This window comes from Benincasa hispida, chromosome 5 (assembly GCF_009727055.1).
Source record: "Benincasa hispida cultivar B227 chromosome 5, ASM972705v1, whole genome shotgun sequence".
Lineage (NCBI taxonomy): Eukaryota > Viridiplantae > Streptophyta > Magnoliopsida > Cucurbitales > Cucurbitaceae > Benincasa > Benincasa hispida.
The window spans coordinates 27,960,044-27,976,325 of record NC_052353.1 but is presented as its reverse complement, the minus strand read 5'-3'; the positions used below and the strand labels follow the sequence as shown (position 1 = coordinate 27,976,325).

The window sequence follows — 16,282 nt, the reverse complement described above, 5'->3', positions numbered from 1 at the left end:
TGTCAGAGTGTTATTCATCTTGCGAAGAATCCATCTCATCACGAATGGTCTAAGCATATCGATGTCAAATTTCATTTTATCAGAGAAGTTGTAGCCCAGAAAGATGTTGAACTGGTCAAGGTTCATACAGTTGAAAATTTGTCAGATATGTTAACCAAGGTTCTTCCAGCCTATAGGTTTAAATACCTATTAGATGGGCTGAATATTAAATCCGAATCATAGGAAGATTGGAGAATCAAGTTGGCAGTTAAATATTCTTATTATGAGGGAAATTTGTAGAAAATAACAAGGTATTCGAGTGGGTTTTATTGGGTTTTTGGTGAATTTAAAAACCCAATGGCATTCTGGCAATTATGGGTAAAATGGCAATTTTGTAATTATTATTATCTTCTCTATGTTAGGGCCAAAATTGTGACCCTTTGAATAGAAGAAAAAATGCAGCAGCCGACTGTAGCCAAAGCAATGGGAAGTCCTCGTCTGAGACCAAAATCGGTGAAGCCGCAACCGTCTGAACAGAGGAAAGAAAGGCGGCCGACTTGAAGGACACAACAACAGTCAATAGCGAGTTGGCGTTTGAGCGTGGGTGTCCGCGTAGGAGTGCGGTCTGATCTGGGAAGGTCCGGTTTGAGCAGGCATTTTGTTCGGCAGGTTGACAGCGAGAGAGAGACGCGCGGGTCTGCACGTGGTTCGCCGGTTAGAGGCGGTAGTGCACGGTTTTGGGCTGTTTGTTTTGCAGCAAGTTGTTCTCGGTTTCAGAGATGAAGTCTAGTGCAGATCTCTCGGTATCAGTGGATATTGAAATTACAGATTGGTGAATTGTTGATTATCTGTAATTTGTAAATTCCTAATTACTCATAATAAAATTAAATCAAGGTTCTCAAAGTGGATGTAGACCAAACTGGTCGAACCACTATATATCTTGGTGTTCGTTCTTTACTGCTTTCGATTTATTTCTGCTGATTGTTTGCGTTCTGTTTGGTCATCTAAGTTAGGTTCAAAAACTCTCACATTATTTATACAAAGCTCAATGCACGTATGCAATAAAACATAGAAGTTCAAAGGGAAAAGGGAATTAATGGATGAATGGTGCTAAGTGTTTGAAAAAATAATTATACATTTAAAATTTTCCATCGTCAATAGGGGATGCAAGTAGTATACAACATCTCGAAAAGTATAATTATTCCATAGAACATCTTAATCTATGGCTTCATCATAATGATCATTCTATAACCGTTTTAATACTTAATTGTCACTTAATAATCAACAAATATAAATTTGAGGTATTCTTGTTGTTTTAATTTCTTTGCCATTTAATTTCAGTGCTAATACAAATAAAACCGACGAAAACACGAGCGCTCCATGTGGATTGATCTGACCAACTATAACTACGATATTAACTTGAATATAGAGTATTTAAATATTTTTTGATAGGACGAAAGGGAATGTGACACCTCTTGTGGTCCAATCATAAATATTTTCAATTTTTATAATACTTGTTATACTCCTGCAATTGCCACTCCTTTTAATTATAATTTCTAAAAAATCTTTTCAAAGTCAAGTTTTAATGAAGAAAAAAAAAAAAGAGGTTATTATTATTATTTTTTTAATTACAATTGTTTCCTCACAATTTTTTCTATGATTTTTACCTTTCTTTTATAAAAATATTGAAATTTCTAGACAATTTTTTTTTTTTTTTTTGAAGTTTATAAAATTTTAATTGAATTTAGAAAACAAAGACAGAAAGTAGAAAAATAAAAACCGAAAAATTGGTTGTTAGCATGGAGGATTAAGGGACGAAATTTAGTTTGAAATGTGATGCGTTTGATGAAGTTAAGGTATGATATTATTTGGCAGACATGAATATGGATAAGAAAGAAATGAAGTATTATATTATACAAATTAAATTCCAACTTGGGCAGCTATTATGAATTTATAGTTTATATATATGTCAATTAAATTCCATGGTCAACTTAGAAAATGACAAATTAAGCATTTTAAATATTTATTTGGGTTATATTGTAAATAAACTAAACTGGCAGCCCCATAGAAATTGGCTTAGCCAAACTCATGAATTTTTGCTATTTTTCCAACAAGAATAAGTAGGGAGGCAACACGTGTGATGTTCAACATAACTCACAATATTGATTATTAGCAATAGAAGAAACATCTTGAAATTAATTAAATGCCATTCGTCCAAGCAACCCTCTTCACATTTGCTTTGCTATTGTCCTCGAGTAAGATTTACATAATAGTACATTGTGTCTGTTTTAATGTTTTTCTTTTTACATCTTATATTTGATAATTGACGATTTTGTTAAACAGACTATGCCGCTAAAATTGCGATTAAAAATAGTTGTACACATACGATATGACCCACAACATTAACTAGTGGTAGCAGACAAAGCCAATTATCTGCCACTGGATTTGGATTAGCTTCCGGAGAGAATGAGATTATAAATGTTCCTACACCATGGACTGGTAGAATTTGGGCTTGAACAGGTTGCACCATAGATGACTTTTCGAGATTTTCTTGTAAAATTGGAGATTGTGCCACTGGCTCTGTATTTTGCAATGGCGTTGGAGGAATTCCACCAGCTATGTTAGCTGAATTCACATTAGCTTAAAATGGAGGCACAGATTTCTACCATATCAGTTTTGTTGACGGCTTCAACTTACCTACTTCCATAACTCCAAATGGTGGAACAGGGCAATGTGTATCGCCCAAATGTTCATCAGATGTGAATATGGTGTGCCCATCGGATTTGATTGTCCAAGGAAAAAATTGGCTGTAAGAGTTCGTGTCTCGCATATAACCGACCAGAAGATTGTTGCATGGCTAAATTTAACGACCCAAAAATATGTTAACCAGGCATCTCTGCTAAGATCTTCGATGAAGAATGCCCCCAAGCTTACAACTATGCTTATGACGACGAAAATAGTACTTTCACTTGCAACAGTACAACCAGCTATGATATTGTTTTCTGCCCATGACCACATGACCACATACCTACACACTACAACAACCATATATATTTCTAAAATAATTTTTATTATCATTTCGATAAAATAGTCAGCGAATTTATGAATATTGTTCAAACCTAGCTAATGAATAAAATGCTTCTTATTGATGATGTTACATGAAATTAATTATGTATACTTTTCTTTTTGTACATTCTATGTCTCTCACACCTTACTTCTTTACATAACTTCTCCTCTTCTTCCAAACCCACAACATGCATTATATACTAAGTTTCTAACGATCATATTTTTCTTAATAAAATATAATAATCTCATTTGTCCTTAAGCTTAATGATGTTACACTTTTAAGGTCCCGATATGTAACCTTTTTTTTATTTTTAAATATTAAGCCTATTTTAAGAAAGTTTGAGGTGGAAGTCGAGTATATAGGCTTAATTTTCAAAAATAGAAAACCAAAAACTAAGTTATCATTTGGTAACCATTTCATTTTTAAAATGAAGTCTATTTCCTCCCCATTTCTTACAACGATACTTTCTTAAGTGCAATGGTTGAGTTCTTAGCTAAATTTCAAAACAAACACAAGTTTTTTAGGCCACGTTTGGAAATTAACCATTTTGTTTTTGAAAATTAAGTCTATAAACATTATTTTAACCTCAATTTTTTTTTTGTTGGTTATCTACTTCTTACCAATAACTTAAAAAACAAAGTCAAAATTTGAAGACTAAAAAAAAGTAGCTTTTAAAAATTTGTTTTTTTTTTGTTTTTTGTTTTGTTTTTTTTTGTTTTTGTTTTTGTTTTTTTTTTTTGAATTTGACTAAGAATTCAACCATTGTACTTAAGAAATATGCAAATTATAAGCTTAATTTTCAAACGCCAAAAATCAAATACAAAATTGTTACAAAATGGGATCTTAAAGCTACTTTTTTGTTTTCAAAATTTAGCTTGATTTTTGAAACTAGTGGTAAAAAGTGGATAATAAAGGAAGAAAATTGGAGGTGGAATAGTATCTATAGGTTTAATTTCACAAAAAAAAAATCCTAAATGATTACCAAACGAGGCCTAAATCGATATCAATTTAGTCTTTATGTTTCAAAATGTTACTCTTTTTTCCTTTAAGAGTTCAGTTTTGTTTTAATTTTGTTGCTAGGTTACATCTACACTTTGTTTTTATTTTGGAAGAGGTATTATTGTAATTAAAGTGTGAGGTGGAGGGAATCAAATCTCAAACCACGAGGTTGATAGTATTAATATTATGCCAGTTGAACTACGTTCTTGTTGGCTACACTTTTGAAATCAATTTTCACTCAATGCGCACTTTCAATTTTCTATACTAATGTTTATTAATTAATTTAGAAGAATTAAAATAATATAATTAATTAAGATTTTACTTCATAATTATTTTGGATTAATTAATAGACATTAACATATATGACTGAAAAGTGAGTATTTGTGCAAAATCTAGAGTAAACATGTAAATCATCAAACTTGAAAATCAAATTATAACAAAAAAAAAAAAAAAAAAAACCCAAAACTTCAACACGAAAACGATATTTTTTCCAGTTTATTACCATTTTAACGTTTGTATAATAGTTTAAAAGGTTTTTTGTTCTAACAGTTTTCTATTTTTAGCTTTCTGTTTCCACCTTCTGAATTGTAGTAAGAGTNAAAAAAAAAAAAGAAAGAAAGGAAATTAGACCCAAAACTTCAACACAGAAATGACATTTTTTCCAATTTATTTCAATTTTAACGTTTGTATAATAGTTTAAAAGGTTTTTTGTTCTAACAGTTTTCTATTTTTAGCTTTCTGTTTCCACCTTCTGAATTGTAGTAAGAGTGGGTTGCTATTTTTTCTCCTTTATTTTCGTGGATGTAGTTTAGCTACTATTTAAGCTTAGCAGCATTATCAATAAAAGACAGTTTGTTGTGCAATTCTTTTTTGTTCTCAACATTATGGTATCAGAGCCAGGTTGGTTTTGATTTTTCAAAGCAGCAGTCTTTGAAACTTTGAAGCAAAATGACTATGGAAGGAAATAAGAATGAAGGAAGTTTTGTACAGTCGAAAATTCCACGTTTCGTTGGTCATTATGATCATTGGAGCATGTTGATGGAAAACTTCCTTCGATCCAAGGAATACTGGGAGTTAGTCGAACCTGGATACGTTGAACCAGCTAGTGAATTGTTGCAAACAGAAGCCCAGCAAAAGAAAAATGATGAGATGAAACTGAAAGACTTGAAAGTAAAGAATTATCTCTTTCAAGCCATTGATCGTACAGTTTTAGAAACCATTCTCAAGAAGAACACTTCTAAAGAAATATGAAATGCAATGAAGAAAAAGTTTGAAGGCAATGCAAGCGTCAAGAGGTCTCATCTACAAGCTCTTTGAAGAGATTTTGAAATTCTTGAGATGAGTCTGGTGAAGAAGTGACAGAATACTTCTCCAGAGTCATGACGGTGGCAAATAAGATGCGGATTTATGGAGAAGATATGCAAGATGTGAAAGTGGTCAAAAAAATTCTACGCTCTTTAACAGAAAAGTTTAACTATATCGTTTGTTCTATTGAAGAGTCAAATGATATCGATACTCTAACTATTGATGAGTTGCAAAGTTCTTTGATAGTACATGAACAAAAGTTTCAGCGACGAAGTGGAGAGGAGCAAGCCTTGAAGGTGACGAATGATGAAGGAAGAGGTTGAGGTCGAGGCAGCTACAAAGGAAGAGGAAGAGGAAGAGGAAGGGGTCGAGCAAATTTCAACAAAGCAAATGTGCAGTGTTACCGATGCCAAAAACTTGGACATTACCAATATGAGTGTCCGGTGGTTGAAAATAAAGAAAGCAAACTATGCTGAAATCGATGAAGAAGAAGAAATGCTTCTAATGTCCTATGAGGAATTGCATGGAGTTAAAAGAGAAGATAATGTTTTCTTGATCCGGGTTGTTCTAATCATATGTGTGGTGATCGATCCATGTTGTTTAGTGAGCTCAATGAAGATTTTCGACATTCAGTGAAGTTGGGAAACAACACTAAAATGGATGTGATGGGCAAAGGAAATGTGAAGTTGTTTCTGAATGGAGTTAATCATGTTGTTACTGAGGTATACTACATTCCAGAATTAAGTAACAATCTCTTGAGCATAGGACAATGCAAGAAAATGTTTGACTATTTTGATCAAGGAGGGGAATGCAAAATATTTCATCCAAAGAAAGGCTTAATTATTCAAACAAAAATGAGCAACAACAGGATGTTTATTTTGTTAACCCAAACTTCTTCTCAAACACAAGTTGATCAGTGCCTTCAAACAAAAGCTGAAGCTTGAAAGTTTATCTCATCTTTGGCATCGAATCAATATGGACATTTGAGTTACAAAGGTTTGAGAACTCTACAGTGCCAAAAACATGGTATATGGGCTTCCTCAATTTAGTGGCCTCAAATGCTACATGCACTTGAGTGTATCAAAGGGAACAACATCGAGATTCCTTTTCCAAGAGGAGCACTTGGAGAGCAACACAAAAGCTGGAACTTTTCATGCAATATTGTGGCCCAATCACCCTACATCTAATGCAACAAAAGGTACATTCTGTTGTTTAATTTGATGATCTATAGCAGGGAAAGCATGGGTATAATTTTTGGTAGAAAAGTCAGAATCTTTTAACTCTTTCAAATACTTTAAGTCTTAGTTGAGAAAGAAGCTGAGTTGCCTATTACGTGTTTACACACCGATAGAGGAGGAGAAATTTAATTCAGTTGAGTTCAATGATTTTGGCAAACAAAATGTGGATCAAAAGGCAATTAACGACCATCTATACTCCGTAACAGAATGGTGTAGCGGAAAGGAAAACAGAACGATAATGAACATGGTTCGTTCAATGCTATTGGAAAAAAAATATACCCAAAACCTTTTGCTGGAAGTAGTAAATTGGACCATCTATGTCTTAAATAAATGTCCTACCTTGGTGGTCAAAGATATCACACCAGAGGAGGCTTGGAGTGGGATAAAACCCTCAGTAGATCATTTTCGGGTTTTGGATGTGTAGCATATGCACATGTTCTAGATGCAAAAGGAACCAAATTAGACAATAAAAGCATTTCTTGTGTGTTATTGGGAGTTAGTGAGGAGTCAAAAGGTTTACAGACTATATGATCCGGGTCGGTGGAAAGGTTTTTGTGAGTAGAGATGTAATTTTTTATGAAGAAAAACAATGGGATTGGGATGCAAAACAAAATAGTAGCAGTACACTTTAGATTTGGGTGATGGTGATGATGCAGATGAGGAAGAAAATGTGAGTGAAAATGAACTTGATAGTGATAGAGAAGATGGAGTTAGGGAGGAGGATCACATTTTTGGTGATGGTGGGGAAAATGTGAGGAATTTAAAGGAATCTCGTGAGAGGTGTCTTCCTACATGGATGGATGATTATATTAGTGGAGAAGGTCTTTCAGAGGATGAAGCTCATATGGCACTAGGGATATCAACTCATCCATTGTATTTTGAAGATGCTATACAAGATGAAAATTGGAGGCTGGCCATGGACAATGAAATCAGATCCATTGAGAAAAACAAAACGTGAACAGCCCAATTGTTCCTGGTTCCAAATTGAGTAAAGCTAGAAATGGAGTCCCTGCTGATGATACATATTAAAAACAATTGGTGGGAAGTTTAATGTATCTTACTGCCACAAGACCTGATATGATGTTTGCTACTTGCCTTATAAGTAGGTACATGGAAAAACCAATGGAAGATCATCTTCAAGCAGCTAAAAGAATACTTCGGTACATAAAAGGGACTGTGAACTATGAAGTTTATTACATAAAAGGAGGAAATGCTGGATTGTTGGCATATACAGATAATGACTATGCTGGAGATTTGGAAGATCGAAAAAGTACATCTAGGTATGTATTTTTAATGAGTTCAGGTGCTGTTTCGTGGTGTTCAAAAAAACAACCTATTCTGACCTTATCAACTACAAAAGCTGAGTTTGTAGCTGCTGCAATTTGTGCTTGTCAAGGAGTTTGGGTGAGGAAAATTTTGAAGGAGTTGGGCCATCCAGATGAAAGTTGCATTACCATATTGTGTGACAATAGTTCAACCATCAAGCTGTCAAAAAATCCAGTTATCCACGGTCGAAGCAAGCATATTGATGTGAGGTTTCATTTTCTAAGAAATCTTACAAAAGATGTTGTAGCTGAATTGATTCATTGTGGAAGCCAAGATCAAGTGGCAGACATTATGACCAAACCCTTAAAGTTGGAAGTTTTTCAGAAGCTTCGAAGGTTGCTGGGAGTATGTGAATTTTCAGAGGAAAACTAATTGCTTCTGAGCATTTAGTTTAAGGGAGGGAATGAAAGGTTTTTTGTTATAACAGTTTTCTATTTTTAGCTTTCTGTTTCCACCTTGCTGAATTGTAGTAAGAGTGGGTTGCTATTTTTTCTTCTTTTTTTCGTGAATGTAGTTTAGCTACTATTTAAACTTAGCAGCATTACAATAAAAGACAGTTTGTTGTGCAATTCTTTTTTGTTCTCAACATAGCTAGCTTTAAATAGTATTTGGTAAGTTAAAAGTAGATTTCCTGTGCATAGACATTATTTAATTGTTTATGTATTGATTTTTTAGCATATTAAATTTCTATTTGAAAAGTCTTATATAAATGCAATTGGATCTTAAATATTTTCCATCCTGTTTTGTTATGTCTTCTTAACCATTATTTCTGTTTTAGTTTTTTAACATATAAATATTTTAAATTTTCAAAAACAACAACAATAAATTAAATAAAAACTATATCTAATGCATGATAATTTTTTCAAGAACGCAATAGATTTCAATAGACCATCATATTTCTAAAAACTTATGTATTTTATTTCATTTTTTAGTACATGAAATCACATGACCACCCATACAAATACAGAGAAGAAAAGTTCATAAAAAACAATATGAAAATTTAGTATACTGAAGCTCTTAGAGATTTGAAATCGGTTATATTTATTAAAGAGTTGTCTTGTTGGGTATCTAAGAACTTCGAAATTGGCTATATTTGTTTAAGAGTTGTCTTGCTAGATATCTCAGAAATTATCTCGCAGGATGTTACTCAAAATGTTGATCCTACAAATTATTTTTTCTTTATTTGGAATATCCTATTGTTTTATTTCTTTTGTATATTTTTCTTATTAGGCTCTGAAAATTTTTAATGGGGTATTTTTTCCTTTTCTGTTGCACCTATTTACGAGAGGGTTCTCACTTTTGAGTATTTTTATTGAAGCCTTTCGCTTTGTAAGCTGGTGGTTGAACATTGTGGTTGTATGCCAATCTCCGTGATTGTAATTCATAGTTCTTGACGATCTTGAGGTTGTATTCAAGATCAAAGTTGAAGCATGCTTCGTGAGAATGTTGCTTGTTCTTAGGGCGAGCCTAAGACATCATTTTGAGAAGCACTTCTCAAACTTAGGTGGAGCCTAAGTTCATCAACTGAAGTGGTCTTCACTAGAAGGAGTAAAAATTATAGTTGAGAGGGAGTCTCATACTTAGGGGGAGCCTAAGTAATTGTTCACTTATATAAACATACTTACGGGGAGTCCAATTTACTCGAGAGGAGGTCTCACATTTAAGGGGAGCTTAAGTGATTATTTATCAAGTTGAGTTATTCATGCATCATTATATTTACCGTCAATTTACAAATAAGTACAAAGTTGTAATTGCTTAACTTCATATTAGTAAAAGTATATTTTCTAGGTACACTGCCTCTGGATGCAGGTGACAACACCATGGGTTACCAAACCTTGTGTTATATCTTTTAGAGTTTATCTATCTGATTTTTTGCTTGTTCTTGCAAAAGTTGACATATTGTGTGAGACATCATTATACTTTATGGTACATAACCTTTACTTCAATTGATATCAGAGCGAATCACCTTTAGATGCATCGATCATTAAAGGAACAGAAGAAGGTGATTCTACAACTCAACCTCCTATTTTAGATGGTACCAACCATTCTTATTACATGGCTCGAATGAAAGCCTTCCTTATGTCCATTAACTACAAGATAGGAAAATGTGTTGTGTCTTTCTCATCCCCGAAGTATTGATGATTGTAATGAGGTTCTAAAACTTGAAATTGAGTGGACGACTGGGGTAGATGCTAAGCTTTTCTTGGAAAATCTCATGCTCTTAGCACCATCTTTAACGGCATTGACAAATACATATTTCGATTAATTAATACTTGCATTCTTACCAAAGAAGCATGAGACATTTTGTCTATGGCTCATGAAGGAACTTCAAAAGTCAAGATGTCAAGGTTTCAATTTCTAACTTCAATGTTTTTGAACTTAAGAATGCTTTAAGAAAAATTTGTTAATGATTTCAATGTTCGTTTGCTGGATATTGCAAATGAATCTCATGCTCTTGGAGAAAAGATTCCTGAAGAGAAATTAGTTAGAAAAGTTCTTTCATCTTTGTCCATAAAGTTTGACATGAAAATTAATGCTATTGAGAAGGTTTGGGATTTCTGAAACATGAAAGTTCATGAGCTATTTGGGTCTTTATTGACATCTGAAATGTCTTTTGAGAACAAACCAGGTAAGAAGTACATGGGATTAACTCTTTAGTCTACAACTGACATTCTGAATGAAGGAAATAAGGGATCACTAGAAGATTCTCTTGCTTACTCAATATCGTTGTTATCTAAACAAATAATTAACAGACTTGAAGCAGTTTGAGAAAAGGTATAGAAATTATGTTCCTCGAAGTGGCATGACGAGTGGTGTAACATCTACAAAATAGTACAGATCACAGAATTTCAGAAAGGATGCTAACAAAATTTGGAAAGGTGTTGGCCCAGGCAAGGAAAATCTTTTCGCTGCAAGGAATGCGATGGATTCGGACAATTCCAATTTGGGTGTCCAAATTTTCTAAAAAGACAAAATAAATGCTATGTTCTGACCCTATCTGATGATGATTTTGGTAATAGTTGTGAATCTGAAGAGGATGTTAATACTCTTTTTAGTTGTATATTGTCTAGCACTTCTTCATATGAAAATCCTAAGCTAGATGTGTTTGTAGCCAATGAAAATAAGAAAATTTCACCTGAGATATGATATTTCTTATCTTGTGTAACATTAGAAGTGGCAAGAGGATGCAAAAGCTATTGTTACTCAAAAGGACTTGATTGAATATGTTCTAGTTGATAACCATAGACTCATGCCCACCATTGTTGATCTGAATTGTGAACAGAATAACCTACGGGCAGAAAAGAAGTCAATGTGCAAATTAGTGAGAATGCTTAACTCTGGATTGAAGAAGCTTGATATGGTTCTAACAAAAGGTAAGTGTTCTCGTATTTAGTTTAGGACACTCTGATCTAGGGTACAAAGTCGACAAGAGAACCTCTTATGGCAACAAACAAAAGATAGAGTTTATTAGAGGGAAAAAATTATTGCTAGCAATCGTCAATATCCATTATCGATCACTCTACTTAGAAAACGAATAGATCATACAAGATGAACTAGATTCATCACTACTGAGGAAAAAGGGGATATATAAGATCATTCTATTTTCGTCTACATAGGTACTATTACATCTGGAATACATCCTCAACAACTAAGAAAGACCACCCTACAAGTTCAAGTTGTTCTAGAACAAGATAAAAGTGGCATGTCAAAGGTACCTCCAATAGGTGCATTGTTGTTTTGACATCTATTAGATCATCTGCTAGAGGAGATTGTTCTTTGATAGTGGGAACCCACGACATATGACTGACGAGAAGAACTATATTTCGGAGTTGAAGACTATGAATTTCAATCGAGTCATTTTGGTGATGGTGAAATTCAAAAGATTATTAGGAAAGAGAAACTTCAATATCCAATCTACCTTCATGTTATTGTTGGGATTGGTATTCGAAATCTCTTGTATTCTCGTAGTTTGTAACATTGTATAAAAAAATTGTTTTTAATAAAATAATTGTTATATTTTAAGCATACACTCAATCCAATAAACTAAAATCCTAGGTTATTTTTGTTAGGGTTGATGTCCTAAATCTCGTAGGGTCATGTAGTTTGTAAACACTTGTATGAACAAACATTTTGTGATTTATAATATATGATATTTTATTCACTTCAGTCCATGAAATATTTGATACTTTAGTTGCATTAACTACAAACTAATAAACTAAGTCCATTGTTATCGTTGTAACTTAAATATGTATGTAGAGATATACAAGTGGATCGTGTTTTAAGTGATAACGTAAATGGTATGTAGTATATGGATAAGGAGGAATATCTTATCCTTGTGACACTACGAGTATAGCCTGCTTTGTAGGTGTTACAAATGTTATAAAGTGCTACAAATAATTTGATCCTCATCATTCGTGTATTAGACATGCGAGGGAGAATATTCTATTAGAAGGATCTGGTTTAGTGACTGGATCACAAACCAATTGAGGATCAGTAAGAACTTAAGAAATAAGACGTAATTTCGGGGGTAAAGCAGACATTTGACCTAGCCATTATTACGAACAACCTGTGAAGGGTCGGTTTACTAATTATGGTTAAATCATGTGCACATAATATATTTACAGTGAGTATAGTGCAACTATGAGCTTTACTCGAGTAACCCATTATTTAACGAATAGAGATTAATTCGGTGTAAAGAGTTTAGTCAATTAATCTCGGATTGTTGGAGCCCATGATTTTTAGGTCCACGAGGTCCCCCTACTAGCTCGTAAATGGATTAGCTTTACAGTAGCGAGATAAGTTAATTTGAAACATTCAAATTAGAATTAAACAGAATTGGAGAATTAATTAATATTTAATTATTATTTAAATATTACATTCATGAATGTGGTATTTGTGTAAAAATTAATTTAACATTAGTTATTAAAAATTATATTAATTAATTAATATTATTTTTTAAATTTAATTTTAATCATTAATTTTATTAAAAATTAATTTGTGAAATTAATTTTGTAAATTAATAATATTTTAAAATTTAAAATCAAAATGATTTGTGAAATCATTTTGTAAAATTGGAAAAGTTTGAAAACCACACAATAGAATTTTGGTCTTTCCAATTAACACCTTCAATTTACTCTCACAACAATCATTAGTCTCTAGCTTTAATGATCCAACATGAGCTGCATCTCATGCAGTCATCTTCTTTGCATAAAAGTCCTGCAATAAATAGAGAAGATGATGCAATTGAGGCATGCTTCTATTAAGTTTTTGCTAAAAAATTTGAATTGAAGAAGTTGTTCTTCAAGTGGGTGTTGCAATGAGTTCTTCTCCAAGTTCCTTTCATTCAAAACTTATCTTGAGTCCCACAACTCAATCTAAAGCTCCAAGAGAATAGAGGGGAAGATCTTGAGGTGGTTCATAACAAGATTTGGAGAGGAATTGCAGCTGAGAATCCAGATTCAATAAGTATACAAAGGTATTGCTTGAAACCCGCCTATTATTGTATGAGCATGCTTTAGTTATAGCCAAAATTAATGAATTAAAATACTTATTGCTAATGCTGCATGCTGATATACTCCAATAATTGGTATCAGAGCATCATTTAAGCTTTCAATTTGGTTTAATTTTGGCTTGGTGGGTGTTTTTCCACGAGATATATGAAAATCGTACACTGATATTTTTTTATGAGTTTTGGCATTTAGTTTCTCTTTGATTCCTTCATTAAATTTGTAATTGGCTTTTGTTTGATGAGCTTATATGTGTGCTCAAGAGTCTTTAATTTATCTGGAGTCATTAGAGTTAAAATTAAGACGTAATTGAAGAAACATGTGAAGACCGAGTTGCAGTTTCCAGATCATGTGCTTTTTGCCCAGGTAGCATTGCAACGCTGCCCTTGAGCGTTGCAATTCTGCTCAAAGTTCAAATGAGATTCCTATTCAAAACCAGCGATAATGAGATATACAACAGGTAACGTTGCGACACTGCCTGAGCGTTGCAACGCTACTAAAAATAATCCAGCGAGATTACCATTTGAATTTAAGCGAGATTTCAAGTTGGGCATAAGAAAGAAATTAAGATTATATTATACAAATTAAATTACAACTTGGGCACCTATTATGAATTTATATTTTTTATATATGTCAATTAAATGCCATGGTCAACTTAGAAAATGACAAATGAAGAATTTTAAATATTTATTTGGGTTATATTGTAAATAAACTAAACTGGCAGCCCCATAGAAATTGGCTTAGCCAAACTCATGAATTTTTGCTATTTTTCCAACAAGTATAAGTAGGGAGGCAACACATGTGATTTTCAACATAACTCACAATATTGATTATTAACAATAGAAGAAAAATCTTGAAATTAATTAAATGGCATTCATCCAAGCAACCCTCTTCACATTTGCTTTCCTATTGTCCTCGAGTAAGATTTACACAATAGTACCTTTTTGTGTGTGTTTTAATGTTTTTTTTTTACGTCTTGTATTTGATAATTGACAATTTTGTTAAATAGGCTATACCGCTACAATTGTAGTTAAAAATAATTGTAGATATACCATATGGTCTACAATATTAACTAGTGGTAGCAGACAAAGCCAATTATCTGCCACTGAATTTGGATTAGCTTCTGGAGCGAATGAGACTATAAATGTTCCTACACCATGGACAGGTGGAGTTTGGGCTCAAACAAGTTGCACCATAGATGACTCTTCGACGTTTTCTTGTGAAACTGGAGATTGTGCCACTGGCTCTGTATTTTGCAATGGCGCTGGAGTAATTCCACCAGCTACGTTAACTGAATTCACATTAGCTCAAAATGGAGGCACAGATTTCTACAATATCAGCCTTGTTGACGGCTTCAACTTACTTGCTTCCATAACTCCAAATGGTGGAACAGGGCAATGTGTATTGCCAAAGTGTTCTTCAGATGTGAATATGGTGTGTCCATCAGATTTGATTGTCCAAGGAAAAAATGGGGTTATTGGCTGTAAAAGTTCGTGTCTCGCATATAACCACCAGAGGATTGTTGCATAGTTGAATTTAATGACCCAAAAATATGTCAACCTGGCATCTCTGCTAAGATCTTCGAGGAAGAATGCCCCCAGGCATACAGCTATGCTTATGACGACGAAAACAACACTTTCACATGCAGCAGTACAACTAGCTATGATGTTACCTTCTGCCCATGACCACATACTCACACACCATAACAACTATATATATTTCTAAAATAATTTTTATTATCATTTCGATAAAATAATCAGCAAATTCATGAATATTGTTCAAGCTTAGCTAATGAATAAAATGCATCTTATTGATGATGTTACATGAAATTAATTATGTATACTTTTCCTCCTATACATTCCATGTCTCACACCTTGCTTCTTTACATAACTTCTCTTCTTCCAAACGCACAACGTGCATACACTAATATAATCTACTATGTTTCTAACGATCATCTTTTTCTTAATAAAATATAATAATTCCATTGGTCCTTAAGTTTAATGATGTTACACTTTTAAGGTCCCGTTATGTAAACATTTTTTTTATTATTTTTTGATTTTAAATATTAAGCTTATTTTAAGAAAGTTGGAGATGGAAGTAGTGTGTGTAGCCTTAATTTTCAAAAACAAAAAACCAAAAACTAAGTTCTCATTTGATAACCATTTCATTTTTCGTTTTTCATTTTTTAAAATGAAGTCTATTTCCTCCTCATTCCTTACAACGATTTACATCTTTCTTAAATGCAATAGTTAAGCTCTTAACCAAATTTCAAAAACAAAAATAAGTGTTTTAGGCCTCATTTGGAAATTAACCATTTTGTTTTTAATTTTTGTTTTTGAAAATTAAGTCTACAGATACTACTTCAACCTCAATTTTTTTTTTTTTTTTGTTATCTACGTCTTACCAATAATTTAAAAAACAAAGTCCAAATTTGAAAACTAAAAAAAGTAGCTTTTAAACATTTTTTTTTTGTTTTTGTTTTCTTTCTAATTTGACTAAGAATTCAACCATTATATTTCAAAAAGATGCAAATTATGGGCTTAATTTTCAAACACCAAAAATCACATATAAAATTGTTACTAAACGAGATCTTCAAGCTACTTTTTTGTTTTCAAAATTTAGCTTGATTTTTGAAACTAGTGGTAAAAAGTGCATAATAAAGGAAGACATTTGGAGGTGGAATAGTGTCTATAAGTTTAATTTTACCAAAAAAAAAAAAAAAAGCCTAAATGATTACCAAACGATGCCTAAATCGTAACCAATTTAGTCTTTATGTTTCAAAATGTTACTTTTTTTCTTTTGAGATTTCAGTTTTGTTTTAATTTTGTTGCCAAGTTTCAAGATCTACACTTTTGAAATCA

The 16,282-nt window shown here is 32.8% G+C and overlaps 1 pseudogene; it reads left to right on the top strand.

The window, feature by feature from the left end:
* Positions 1-14,288: 14,288 nt before the first annotated feature.
* Positions 14,289-15,106, top strand: LOC120077551 (annotated as a pseudogene).
* The last annotated feature ends 1,176 nt before the right edge of the window (positions 15,107-16,282 follow it).